Genomic DNA, 14,860 nt, shown 5'->3' with positions numbered 1-14,860 from the left:
TGACTGGGTGTTGAACTGAGTGATGATTGTGGCTTTCTTCCTGCCTCTGTTTAGAATACAGCTGTGCATGGCCTGTAGAAGGACCCCCCCCCCCCCACCACCACTTCCCACTTTGGGAGCACTGGGCATGAGTACCCTTGGCAGGATATCAGGGCTCATGTGGCAGGTCCAGCAGTCAGGGCTGAGATGAAATGCTGCACAGTTCAGAGGTCAAGAGCAAGGGCTGAAGATAGACTGCCTTCTTTTAGATGCTGTCTCTCTAGTTATCTTGTACATGTTACTGACATTCTTTGAGACTCATTCTTCCCATCTGTAAAATGGAAATAATATTAGTACATACCTCATGGGTTACCATGAAGGTTTAGTGATAAAACCTAATAGGGTAGTATTTGCAGTGCCCAGCCAGTAGATTTTAAGGCACCCTCTTAATAGGTGCATGGACAAAGGATGTTAAAGAGAACAAATACATCTGGGCAGGTCCCTAGAAGGACCATAAGAAGTGAAGTGAGCTGGAACCTGTTGACGAACATTGACCCTGCTTCCTAGTGAATTGTCACCCAGGCAATGTCTTAAAATTTGCTGGATCAGTTTAACAAGGCCTTCCCCTTGTGAAAGAGTTAGAAAGGAAGTGAGCTGACAAAGGAAAAGAGGTGGGTCAGATGGTGGACTTTAATAAAAAAGACCCCACTCACCAAACAATTAAAATAATTTAAATATCCTCTCTTTATGAGGACAGAGATAAATGCAAATGTTCAAAGATTTCCATCCAAGAAGGATTAATAGACACACAAATAAAATTGATATTCAAAGGAGTAAATTCACAGCCATTCCCAAATCTGAGCCCCCCGGAGGCTGGATTGATGAGCCAATTTCCTCTACTGCATGTAGGAAGCCTACCAACATCCATTCTGGGTGTGATTGTCACCCGAAAACCCAGGCCATTTTAATGAATTCTGCATCCCCTCCTCGCTGAAGCACACTGGAGATACAGCATGACAGGATGAGCGAGAATAAGTGTAATTAGCACATGCCTTGCAATATTTTTCCCCCTGAGGATTAACTGTGCTTTTCTGGTTTGGGATAGAATCTTAAATCCAGGTTTTTAATAGCATCTTACTTTCTGAATCTATTTCTAGATTAGTTTTCAGCATGAGCACATTATGCAATGATCTAAGAAATAGACATTTTGCACAATCCAGGGTAGAGAAGATTAATTGTCCTTTCACCTTTCCCTGCAGTGTGTGAGAGAGAAGTTATGGCCGCCAGCATAGCACTCTAGATCTCTGGAGAGGACTGTTCCTACTAAAATAAAGAGGGAAAGGACGACAGGATAGAGAGAATTATGAACATGGAACCAAGATTTAAGTCTTGGTTCTGTCTCTTCCCTGTCTCCACCTGCGCCGCTCCCGCCCTTGGAGACTCTGCTACAGCCAGGCCCTGCCACTTAAGGAGACTCAGCTGGTGGATCGGCAGCTGTTTTTCTTGCACAGCACATTTAACTTACAAGATTTGGGACTAAATCTATATCTTTTCCTTTCTCCACCCAAATGAAATCATTTCCATTTACCATCCTGCAACTAGTTCTTACAGAAGAGAAGAGTTAGGGTTATAAAAGAGACAGAGAGGGAGGGGCAAGAAAGGAACAGCCAGCTTATAAGCATGCCAGGGTTTCATATGTGAGCTTGAAAGAAAGCTCACACTTGCAGAAGGGCAATGGTGCCTAAAGGCCTGAACTTGCCATGTTTGTGAGGATCACCGTTGCCATCTTTGCTGGGCCAGACCCTGGAAATGTACCATGTCATTCCTTGAAAGGAATCTTTGTTTCCTTGTTAATTAGCTATATTTTGCTTTTGCTTTTTAAACATTGTTCAGGCTTTACAATATCAAAATCTTGTTGGGAGTTAATGTGCAATTTTCAAAGTCATGTTAAATCATGCAATGAAAAAAGAAAATACTCCCTAATCCTCATAACCTTGCAAAATGAAAAATGGCAAGGTTTGCCTTTTTTCCACAGCACATGAAATTTGAAAAATAGCGTGAAGACAGCATCTAAACCCTCTCTCTGCCCTAAAATGGCATAGCAATCTAAAGAATGAGTACATGCACTAACATATGTTGTCAGCTGTCTTAATAAGAGGGTGTTTCCATAATATGATGTTATTTCTTCAAGCTGCGTTCCATATTCTTGGCTGCCAGATGACAAGAGGGGAAAAAAATAAGACACTTTTAGGGCAGAGGACAAAGACTCAAGGACTGGAGTGGGGGGAGGGGAGGAAGGGAGGAAAAAGTTAGTCTGAAATTTGCTGCTCCTCTGCCTGTCCTATTTAATTTTTGAGATGAGTGGGAAAGAAGCACATAATGTAGGAGTTTGGGAAAGACCAGTTGCCTCAACGTTGGCAGTGGTTTGAAGGACATTTTTATTTATTTTCATATTGAATGCTCCTTTAACCAAAGAGCCAAAGTTGGGTAAACATGTACTCAAGGCAGGAGAGAAAGACCCTTCTACTCTCGGGCTGTCCTCAGGGAAGTACCAGGGCTGCTGATCTTCTAAGGGCTGGCCTCTCTCAGAGTTACTTTCTGAAGAGAGCAGTCACAAATGGAAGGACATGGTAAGTCTCTTTAGTGTTGTATTCAAGCTCTGGCCTCTCCCAGCACACACACACCCACACACATACCCCTCCCTAGCCTCAGTTCTGGTTAAGAGAGGGTGTTGTTTTTAGTTTTGTTACATAAAGTGGCAAAGATGAGTAGCTTGAGAAGCTGGCCAGTGGGGCCTTTATGATGTCCCCTTCCATTACAGAGTTTTGAGCCTTCAAAGGATTTGCAAACTGCTGACAATGAAAAAAAAGATAATTGGTTGAGAATAAATTCTTAACCATGCTTATTACATGTTCTTATTTCTTTGGTTTGGTCTTCATCCATGTCAACAGGGTTTATATGGTAAGTCATTTGAGGGTAGGCACAGTGCTGACATGCCCTAGATTTTCTAAGATAGCCCTGATTTCAGATGTTCCACTCTGTGGGCTCTTGAAATAGCCTCAAATTTATCAGAAGATCTGCCCCATAGCTAGTCTGTCTACGTGGCAGACTAGGTTCTTAATGAAAAGTTTGTTGTGATGGCAGTGGCTAGTCCTAATTCATAGCTGGTCAGTGGTGACATCCAGGTCGGAGTCTTCTGATGTAGAATTGCTCCCACTAGTTGACACCGTGGTTTTATTTTTCTCAGAGGTCCAGAGGAAGGAGAACACTCCCTCCATAGCATCTGGGATACTTTTTTTTTAAATTGTGAGAGTGAACAATTTTGCTTGATAAAGTGAAATTTACTCCAGTGTCGGCAGTGACAGTGTGAATGTCTTTTTTAAGGAAATGATCTGCAGCTCATAAATTTTGCCAAAACATGAATAAAACTAAAATATCCCTAAGTGAACTTAAAATCATTCTGGAACAGCAAAGCTCCCCAGTGAGATGAAACTTGCTTTTTTTTTTAAGCTAATCTTTGAAATGAAATTTTACTTTTCTTTTCCTTTTCAGTTTCCTTGATAACTTTTTCAACAGTTCAGTTGAAGAATTCATCACCTTTTGGTTCCAATGGACTACCGTAGCAATTTTAGCAATTTAAAGTGCTTCAATTGGGATCTTATGTTTTAATCCCCACCACCCTCTCCAAACACAGACCCTGCTGGGAGGGCAGCTTCTCTGAGTCACCGACTCAGGCAGCAGAATGACAACTGCTGTAGATGCTCAGCAACACAGCTGACATGTATTTGAATAGTGAAGTGTTAGTGTCCTTTAGAGAGCAGAGCAATATCCTCCATCAGAGATGAACACTTGGATTAAGAGAGAGTACTTAGTTCCCATAACATTTAGGGTCTGAAATAAGTGCTCGAAGCAAATCTCTTGACCCTGAAGTTGAGGTCAACTACTCTTGGGCAGGGTCAGAAGCTTAAAAAAATGCTGTTAATAGAGTTTAATGAGGTGAAGGCTATTTCCCATTGAATCTTCAAAAGCCCTTCAAGTTGCAACTGGCAATTACTCTTTGCTTAAGAAAAATGACTTCACCCATTCATAGCCACTGATTCTTATTTATTGATATCACTTTATTAGAGACATTAAAGTAATATGATTAAAATATTTGAATATTAGACGTCTATGTTTATTCCTTTTCCTTCCTGCTCCAGCCATACCAAAGATCTTAAAATTGTCTGAACAAGCCATGTTATTCTATTGTTAGCCTTTAAACATATTGTTTTCTCTTTCAGAAAAACTGTATCCTCTCCTTTGCCTCTCTTTGCCTGGCTAATTCCTACTCATCCTTCAAGTTTCAAGCTACATCTACTATAACTGCGTGGGGTGCCACTGCTGTGAGCTCCCTAAACCCCTGTGCTTACCCACCCTGGTACTTGTCGCATTTTTTACTTGTCTGCCAGGACTTTCCATCACTGTACCATAAGTTATTCTCTCCAGTGCCTTCTACATATTAGGTCCTCAATTAATATTTTTTGGATGAATGAATAAATGAAGAATAGAGTAATAAAAAATAAGTAAATCACTTTGCGATTAGTGGAAATACAGTCTTTCAAATATTATTGTGCATCAGGATCACTTAGAATGCTTGATAAAAATGTACATTCTCAGGTTCTAACTGCAGGAATTTTGCATGAAACACAGTGATATCTGTGGCAAGCTACAAATAATTTGTTACTACCAGAGCACAAAATGTAGACAGAAAATGGAGGTTATTGGGGCTGGAGGTAAGGCGGGGAGCAAGATTTGGAGGAGCCAGTCAATGAGCTTGGGTTTTATCTTCAGTACAGCTTATGGGGGAGTCAGCAAAGAGCTTTATGATTAGACTTCTGGTGTCTGTGGAGAAATTAGATTCCACATTGGTTCTCAACCTTGGTTGCATATTATAATTATCGGGGTAATTTTAACAAATAAGTAATGATGCCTGGGTCTACCCTGAGAGATTCAAATCGGTCTGAGGTATAGCTTGGGCTTGGAGTTGGTTTTAAATCTCCCCAGGTGATTCTAACATAAAGTCAATACTGAAAACCACCAAAATAGAAGAGAAAAATTGTCCATACAATTTGGCAATCAATTAACTCTCATGTGACATCTCAAATTGTAGTTGTGTGTTGAGGAAAAGTAAATTTAAAACCATAATGAGATATTACTACACACCTTCCAGAATGGGTAAAATGAAAAATAGTAGGAAACTAAATACTGGAGAGCATGTGAAGCAGCCGGATCTCTCATATACCTGCTGGGGGGAATGTGTGGCAGTTTCTTCAAAGCTAACAACGCAACTACCATACAACCCAATATTTGTACTCCTGGGCATTCATCCCAGAGAAATGGAAACTTAGATGGACAAAAACATGTATACATGAATGTTCATAGCAGTTTTAATTGTAATAGCCCTAAATTGGGAACAACCTAAATGTCCTTTAATGGGTGAATAGTTAAACAGACACAGATATGTCCATATCATGGAATACCACTCAGCCATAAAAAAAGAACAAACTATTGACAAATGGAACAACTTAGATGGACCTCAGGGGCATTATGCTTAGTGAAAAAAGCCAATCTCAAAAGGTTACATACTATATGATTCTACTTACATAACATTCTTAGAATGGCAAAGCAATAGAAATGGAGAACAGATTAGTGATTGTGATTGGGGGTGGGTGAGATTACAAAGTGGTAAACTGAAGGAGTCCCTTTGGAGTGAGGGAATAGTTCTGTGTCCTGATTGTGGTGGTGGTTACACAAATCTATACAGGGGATTAAATCTCATAGAACTACATGCTATTATAAGCCCACACACATGTACACATACAGTTGAGTGGCAGGCAAAAACTGGGGAAAACCAAATAAAGTCTGTAGTCTAGTTATCAGTATGGTACCAATGTCAGTTCCCTGATTTTGATATTATACTACAGTCATATAAAATGGCACCATGGAAGCTGGGTAAAGGATTCATGGGATTCTGTGTATCATTTTTGCAGCTTCCTGTGTGTCTACCGTAATTTATTAATTATACTTATATATTTTTTTACTTTATTAACATATTGAATTTATTTCACATGTATATTTTTGTCTCCCCACCATTTCCATTTGTCTGACCACCACTATTACTATGCCCTATGATAACATTCCATACATACTTAAAACCAAGCAAAGGGTGGCGTTTCATCTTTAAAAACTAAACAAGCATTTTGGACAACACATTCTTGGCAATGGAACCTGGACAATATTTATCAGAAATGGTAGGGAAAGTTCTCATTCTGCATTATAAAAAGGGCTGCCAGATGTCAACTGTTACAGAAATGAAAAAGACGGAAAATTATAACAAACCATTTAAACTATTTCTTTTTTTTTTTTTGTAAACTATTTCTTAAAGAGACTTCCTCCACTTCCACTGCAGAGATCTTGAATAGACTCCTGGTCAGTCATCTGGGAAGAATTCTTCACATAATTGATGAACTTGGCTTCCACTTTGGGAAGAGAACAATCTTCTTCTATGCTTGTTTGCATTTTTGCTTTAATGTCTTCTATAGAACTAGGTTCTTTTGGTGTTTTAGGAGTTCTTTCCTATTTTTTTTTAAGGATTCTTGACCTTTGATCTCGGTGTCGAAGGTTTCAAGTTTTTTGTTTCTTTTTTTTTTTAAACATCTTTATTGAAGTATAATTGCTTCACAATGGTGTGTTGGTTTCTGCTTTATAACAAAGTGAATCAGCTACACATATACACACGTTCCCATATCTCCTCCCTCCCGCATCTCCCTCCCTCCCACCCTCCCCATCCCACCCCCCCAGGCGGTCACAAAGCACCGAGCTGATCTCCCTGTACTATGTGGCTGCTTCCCACTAGCTATCTATTTTACATTTGGTAGTGTATATATGTCCATGACACTCTCTCACCCTGTCACATCTCGCCCCTCCCCCTCCCCCTATCCTCAAGTCCATTCTTTAGTAGGTCTGTGTCTTTATTCCCATCTTGCCACTAGGTTCTTCATGACCTTTTTTTTTTTTTTTTTTTAGATTCCATATATATGTGTTAGCATACTGTATTTGTTTTTCTCTTTCTGACTTACTTCACTCTGTATGACAGACTCTAACTCCATCCACCTCATTACAAATACCTCCATTTCATTTCTTTTTATGGCTGAGTAATATTCTATTGTATATATGTGCCACATCTTCTTTATCCATTCATCCGATGATGGACACTTAGGTTGCTTCCATGTCCTGGCTATTGTAAATAGAGCTGCAATGAACATTTTGGTACATGACTCTTTTTGAATTATGGTTTTCTCAGGGTATATGCCCAGTAGTGGGATTGCTGGGTCGTATGGTAGTTCTATTTTTAGTTTTTTAAGGAACCTCCATACTGTTCTCCATAGTGGCTGTATCAATTTACATTCCCACCAACAGTGCAAGAGTGTTCCCTTTTCTCCACACCCTCTCCAGCATTTATTGTTTGTAGATTTTTTGATGATGGCCATTCTGACGGGTGTGAGATGATACCTCATTGTAGTTTTGATTTGCATTTCTCTAATGATTAATGATGTTGAGCATTCTTTCATGTGTCTGTTGGCAATCTGTATATCTTCTTTGGAGAAATGTCTATTTAGGTCTTCTGCCCATTTTTGGATTGGGTTGTTTGTTTTTTTGTTATCGAGCTGCATGAGCTGCTTGTAAATCTTGGAGATTAATCCTTTGTCAGTTGCTTCATTTGCAAATATTTTCTCCCATTCTGAGGGTTGTCTTTTGGTCTTGTTTATGGTTTCCTTGGCTGTGCAAAAGCTTTTAAGTTTCATTAGGTCCCATTTGTTTATTTGTGTTCTTATTTCCATTTCTCTAGGAGGTGGGTCAAAAAGGATCTTGCTGTGATTTATGTCATACAGTGTTCTGCCTATGTTTTCCTCTAAGAGTTTGATAGTGTCTGGCTTTACACTTAGGTCTTTAATCCATTTTGAGTTTATTTTTGTGTATGGTGTCAGGGAGTGTTCTAATTTCATACTTTTACATGTACCTGTCCAATTTTCCCAGCACCACTTATTGAAGAGGCTGTCTTTTCTCCACTGTATATGCTTGCCTCCTTTATCAAAGATAAGGTGACCATATGTGCGTGGGTTTATCTCTGGGCTTTCTATCCTGTTCCATTGATCTATATTTCTGTTTTTGTGCCAGTACCAAACTGTCTTGATTACTGTCGCTTTGTAATATAGTCTGAAGTCAGGGAGCCTGATTCCTCCAGCTCCATTTTTTGTTCTCAAGATTGCTTTGGCTATTCGGGATCTTTTGTGTCTCCATACAAATTGTGAAATTTTCTGTTCTCGTTCTGTGAAAAATGCCAGTGGTAGTTTGATAGGGATTGCATTGAATCTGTAGATTGCTTTGGGTAGTAGAGTCATTTTCACAATGTTGATTCTTCCAATCCAAGAACATGGTATATCTCTCCATCTATTTGTATCATCTTTAATTTCTTTCATCAGTGTCCTGTAATTTTCTGCATACAGGTCTTTTGTCTCCTTAGGTAGGTTTATTCCTAGATGTTTTATTCTTTTTGTTGCAATGGTAAACGGGAGTGTTTTCTTAATTTCACTTTCAGATTTTTCATCATTAGTATATAGGAATGCAAGAGATTTCTGTGCATTAATTTTGTATCCTGCTACTTTACCAAATTCATTGATTAGCTCTAGTAGTTTTCTGGTGGCAGTTTTAGGATTCTCTATGTATAGTATGTCATCTGCAAACAGTGACAACTTTACTTCTTCTTTTCCTATTTGGATTCCTTTTATTTCTTTTTCTTCTCTGATTGCTGTGGCTAACACTTCCAAAACTATGTTGAATAATAGTGGTGAGAGTGGGCAACCTTGTCTTGTTCCTGATCTTAGTGGAAATGGTTTCAGTTTTTCACCATTGAGGACAGTGTTGGCTGTGGGTTTGTCATATATGGCCTTTATTATGTTGAGGAAAGTTCCCTCTATGCCTATTTTCTGCAGGGCTTTTATCATAAATGGGTGTTGAATTTTGTCGAAAGCTTTCTCTGCATCTATTGAGATGATCATATGGTTTTTCTCCTTCAATTTGTTAATATGATGTATCACGTTGATTGATTTGCGTATATTGAAGAATCCTTGCATTCCTGGAATAAACCCCACTTGATCATGGTGTATAATCCTTTTAATGTGCTGTTGGATTCTGTTTGCTAGTATTTTGTTGAGGATTTTTGCATCTATGTTTATCAGTGATATTGGCCTGTAGTTTTCTTTCTTTGTGACATCTCTGTCTGGTTTTGGTATCAGGGTGATGGTGGCCTCGTAGAATGAGTTGGGGAGTGTTCCTCCCTCTGCAATATTTTGGAAGAGTTTGAGAAGGATAGGTGTTAGCTCTTCTCTAAATGTTTGATAGAATTCACCTGTGAAGCCATCTGGTCCTGGGCTTTTGTTTGTTGGAAGATTTTTAATCACAGTTTCAATTTCAGTGCTTGTGATTAGTCTGTTCATATTTTCTATTTCTTCCTCGTTCAGTCTCAGTAAGTTGTGCATTTCTAAGAATCTGTCCATTTCTTCCAGGTTGTCCATTTTATTGGCATAGAGTTGCTTGTAGTAATCTCTCATGATTGTTTGTATTTCTGCAGTGTCAGTTGTTACTTCTCCTTTTTCATTTCTAATTCTATTGATTTGAGTCTTCTCCCTTTTTCTCTTGATGAGTCTGGCTAATGGTTTATCAATTTTGTTTATCTTCTCGAAGAACCAGCTTTTAGTTTCATTGATTTTTGCTATCGTTTCCTTCATTTCTTTTTCATTTATTTCTGATCTGATCTTTATGATTTCTTTCCTTCTGCTAGCTTTTGGGTTTTTTTGCTCTTCTTTCTCTAATTGCTTTAGGTGCAAGGTTAGGTTGTTTATTCGAGATATTTCCTGTTTCTTGAGGTAGGCTTGTATTGCTATAAACTTCCCTCTTAGCACTGCTTTTGCTGCATCCCATAGGTTTTGGGTCGTCGTGTCTCCATTGTCATTTGTTTCTAGGTATTTTTTTATTTCCCCTTTGATTTCTTCAGTGATCACTTCGTTATTAAGTAGTGTATTGTGTAGCCTCCATGTGTTTGTATCTTTTACAGATCTTTTCCTGTAATTGATATCTAGTCTCATAGCGTTGTGGTTGGAAAAGATACTTGATACGATTTCCATTTTCTTAAATTTACCAAGGCTTGATTTGTGACCCAAGATATGATCTATCCTGGAGAATGTTCCATGAGCACTTGAGATAAATGTATATTCTGTTGTTTTTGGGTGGAATGTCCTATAAATATCAATTAAGTCCGTCTTGTTTAATGTATTATTTAAAGCTTGTATTTTCTTATTTATTTTCATTTTGGATGATCTGTCCTTGGTGAAAGTGGGGTGTTAAAGTCCCCTACTATGATTGTGTTACTGTTGATTTCCCCTTTTATGGCTGTTAGTATTTGCCTTATGTATTGAGGTGCTCCTATGTTGGGTGCATAAATATGTACAATTGTTATACCTTCCTCTTGGATCGATCCCTTGATCATTATATAGTGTCCTTCTTTGTCTCTTCTAATAGTCTTTATTTTAAAGTCTATTTTGTCTGATATGAGAATTGCCACTCCAGCTTTCTTTTGATTTCCATTTGCATGGAATATCTTTTTCCATCCCCTCACTTTCAGTCTGTATGTGTCTCTAGGTCTGAAGTGGGTCTCTTGTAGACAGCATACATATGTGTCTTGCTTTTGTATCCATTCAGCCAGTCTGTGTCTTTTGGTGGGAGCATTTAATCCATTTACATTTAAGGTAATTATTGATATGTATGTTCCTATTTCCATTTTCTTAAATATTTTGTGTTTGTTATTGTAGGTGTTTTCCTTCTCTTGTGTTTCTTGCCTAGAGAAGTTCTTTTAGCATTTGTTGTAAAGCTGGTTTGATGGTGCTGAACTCTCTCAGCTTTTGCTTGTCTGTAAAGGTTTTAATTTCTCCATCAAATCTGAATGAGATCCTTGCTGGGTAGAGTAACCTTGGTTGTAGGTTTTTCTCCTTCATTACTTTAAGTATATCCTGCCACTCCCTTCTGGCTTGCAGAGTTTCTGCTGAAAGATCAGATGTTAACCTTATGGGGATTCCCTTGTGTGTTATTTGTTGTTTTTCCCTTGCTGCTTTTAATATGTTTTCTTTATATTTAATTTTTGATAGTTTGATTAATATGTGTCTTGGCATGTTTCTCCTTGGATTTATCCTGTATGGGACTCTCTGTGCTTCCAGGACTTGATTAACTATTTCCTTTCCCATATTAGGGAAGTTTTCAACTATAATCTCTTCAAATATTTTCTCAGTCCCTTTCTTTTTCTCTTCTTCTTCTGGGACCTCTATAATTCGAATCTTGGTGTGTTTAATGTTGTCCCAGAGGTCTCTGAGACTGTCCTCAGTTCTTTTCATTTTTTTTTCTTTATTCTGTTCCACAGCAGTGAATTCCACCATTCTGTCTTCCAGGTCACTTATCCGTTCTTCTGCCTCAGTTATTCTGCTATTGATCCCGTCTAGAGTATTTTTAATTTCATTTATTGTGTTTTTCATCGTTGCTTGGTTCCTCTTTAGTTCTTCTACATCCTTGTTAAATGTTTCTTGCATTTTGTCTATTGTATTTCCGAGATTTTGGATCATCTTTACTATCATTATTCTGAATTCTTTTTCAGGTAGACCGCCTATTTCCTCTTCATTTGTTAGGTCTGGTGTGTTTTGACCCTGCTCCTTCACCTGCTGTGTGTTTTTTTGTCTTCTCATTTTGCTTATCTTACTGTGTTTGGGGTCTCCTTTTCACAGGCTGCAGGTTCGTAGTTCCTGTTGTTTTTGGTATCTGTCCCCAGTGGCTAAGGTTGGTTCAGTGGGTTGTGTAGGCTTCCTGGTGGAGGGGACTAGTGCCTGTGTTCTGGTGGATGAGGTTGGATCTTGTCTTTCTGGTGGGCACATCCACATCTGGTGGTGTGTTTTGGGGTGTCTGTGGCCTTATTATGATTTTAGGCAGCCTCTCTGCTAATGGATGGGGCTGTGTTCCTGTCTTGCTAGTTGTTTGGCATAGGGTGTCCAGCACTGTAGCTTGCTGGTCGTTGAGTGAAGCTGGGTCTTGATGTTGAGATGGAGATCTCTGAGAGATTTTCGCCGTTTGGTGTTATGTGGAGCTGGGAGGTCTCTTGTGGACCAGTGTCCTGAAGTTGGCTCTCCCACCTCAGAGGCACAGCCCTGATGCCTGGCTGGAGCACCAAGAACCTTCCATCCACACGGCTCAGAATAAAAGGGAGAAAAAAATAGAAGGAAAGAAAGAAAGAGGATAAAATAAAATAAAATAAAGCTATTATAATAAAAAATAAGAAAAAAAATTATTAAGAATAAATGTATCCAGAAAAAAAATTTCTTTTTAATTTTTAAAAATAGATTTATTATTTTTTATAGTAAAAAATAAGAAAAAAATTATTAAGAAAAGAATTTATTAAGAAAAAATTTTTTTAAAATTTTTTTAAAATAAAAAATATGAAAAAACTTATTAAAATTTTTTTTAATTTCTAAAAATATAAAATAAGGAAAAAATTATTAAGAAAACATTTATTAGGAAAAAAAATTTAAGTAAAAACAACAACAACAACAACAACAACAACAACAACAAAACACGGACGGACCTAACCCTAGGACTAATGGTGAAAGCAAAGCTATACAGACAAAATCTCACCCAGAAGCATACACATATACACTCACAAAAAAAGGAAAAGGGGAAAAATTAATATATCCTGCTCCCAAAGTCCACCTCTTGAATTTGGGATGATTCGTTGTCTATTCAGGTATTCAACAGATGCAGGCACATCAAGTTGTTTGTGGAGCTTTAATCCGCTGCTTCTGAGGCTGCTGGGAGAGATTTCCCTTTCTCTTCTTTGTTCGTACAGCTCCTGGGGTTCAGCTTTGGATTTGGACCCGCCTCTGCATGTAGGTCGCCTGAGGGCGTCTGTTCCCCGCCCAGACAGGACGGGGTTAAAGAAGCAGCTGCTTCGGGGGCTCTGGCTCACTCAGGACGGGGGGAGGGAGGGGCACGGATGCAGGACGAGCCCGTGGCGGCAGAGGCCGGCGTGATGTTGCAGCAGCCTGAGGCGCGCCGTGCGTTCTCCCTGCGAAGTTGTCCCTGGATCACGGGACCCTGGCAGTGGCGGGCTGCACAGGCTCCCGGGAGGGGCGGTGTGGAGAGTGACCTGTGCTCGCACACAGGCTTCTTGGTGGCGGCAGCAGCAGCCTTAGCGTCTCAGGCCCGTCTCTGGGGTCCGCGCTGATAGCCGCGGCTCGCGCCCGTCTCTGGAGCTCGTTTAGGCGGCGCTCTGAATCCCCTCTCCTTGCACACCAGGAAACAAAGAGGCAAGAAAGAGTCTCTTGCCTCTTCGGCAGCTGCAGACTTTTTCCCGGACTCCTTCCCGGCTAGCACAGAATCCCGAGCCTCAGCTCCCAGCCCCCGCCTGCCCCGGCGGCTGAGTAGACAAGCCTCTTGGGCTGGTGAGTGCTACTCAGCACCGATCCTCCGTGCGGGAATCTCTCTGCTTTGCCCTCCGCACCCCTGTGGCAGCGCTCTCCTCCGTGGCTCCGAAGCTTCCCCCCTCTGCCACCCGCAGTCTCTGCCCACGAAGGGGCTTCCTAGTGTGCGGAAACCTTTCCTCCTTCACAGCTCCCTCCCACTGGTGCAGGTCCCGTCCCTATTCTTTTGTCTCTGTTATTTCTTTTTCCTTTGCCCTACCCAAGTACGTGGGGAGTTTCTTGCCTTTTGGGAGGTCTGACGTCTTCTGCCAGCGTTCAGTGGGTGTTCTGTAGGAGCAGTTCCACGTGTAGATGTATTTCTACTGTATCTGTGGGAAGCAAGGTGATCTCCGCGTCTTACTCTTCCGCCATCTTGCTCCTCCCCCCTCAAGTTTTTTCCATTCTGGTTTGATTTTTGTGCATTTTTGGCTGGAGTATTTTATATAGATTTCTTTACTGGAGCTTTTTTCTTTAGCTTCCTCATTACCAAAATCAACATCATCATCATCTTCATCTTCATCAGCAGCAAGTTTTACTTTTTTTTTGTGGAAACTTGCTATCACTTACAGGGGCAGAAAGGTTTTCCAGATATACTTAAGAGTTTCGCATCCTCCTCCTCTTCATCTTCTGAATCTGTATCTTCCTCCACAGCTACTAGGTGTGTGCACTAGTATGCACAGGCCCTCAACCACACTTCAACTGTAAGATCACAGGTGGTGTAATTTCAAAGCTCTCACGGGAAACTGTTGGCTATACAGACATTTTCAAAGTTGCCAGTGTTACTTTAATTGGACTGCCTTCATAATTCACCGCCTCTGCTTCAACAGTATGCAATTCATCCTTTGCACCAGCCCCTAAACTGACTGTTCTTAAAGATAACTGGTGCTCATTTTCATCATTATCCACTTTAAAGTGATAATCTTTGTCAGCCTTTAGCTGACAACCAAAAAGATAATTCTGGGACTTCAGGGTCCGTGCCCACGTCCATTGAGTTTTCCATGAGGTTGGTGGCACATGTTTAGGTGGGAGAGGAGGTGGACAGAGATAAACAACTACTGTTCTGGAGAATAGCCATTATTTAAAAAAATTATAGTCATGTATTTTTATTCATTATTTGCATTATTTAAAATTTCATGCATTTATATTTAATTCCTTGGCTAGATTAGAGATTTAAGTGACAGTGTGTTATAATTGTCCTAATTCAAGTCAGTATAAATCAATTCAATGAAGTTAAATTGAATTCATTTCAATAAACATTTGAGGGCCTATTAGACACAAAATTAATGAGG

At 39.8% G+C, this 14,860-nt stretch overlaps 1 pseudogene; it reads right to left on the bottom strand.

Moving 5' to 3' along the window:
* Positions 1–6,397: 6,397 nt before the first annotated feature.
* Positions 6,398–14,571, bottom strand: LOC132376317 (nucleophosmin-like; annotated as a pseudogene).
* Positions 14,572–14,860: the final 289 nt, after the last annotated feature.

This window comes from Balaenoptera ricei, chromosome 12 (genome assembly GCF_028023285.1).
Source record: "Balaenoptera ricei isolate mBalRic1 chromosome 12, mBalRic1.hap2, whole genome shotgun sequence".
Lineage (NCBI taxonomy): Eukaryota > Metazoa > Chordata > Mammalia > Artiodactyla > Balaenopteridae > Balaenoptera > Balaenoptera ricei.
The sequence above is the reverse complement of the archived record's forward strand: the minus strand, read 5'-3'. Positions and strand labels throughout refer to the sequence as shown.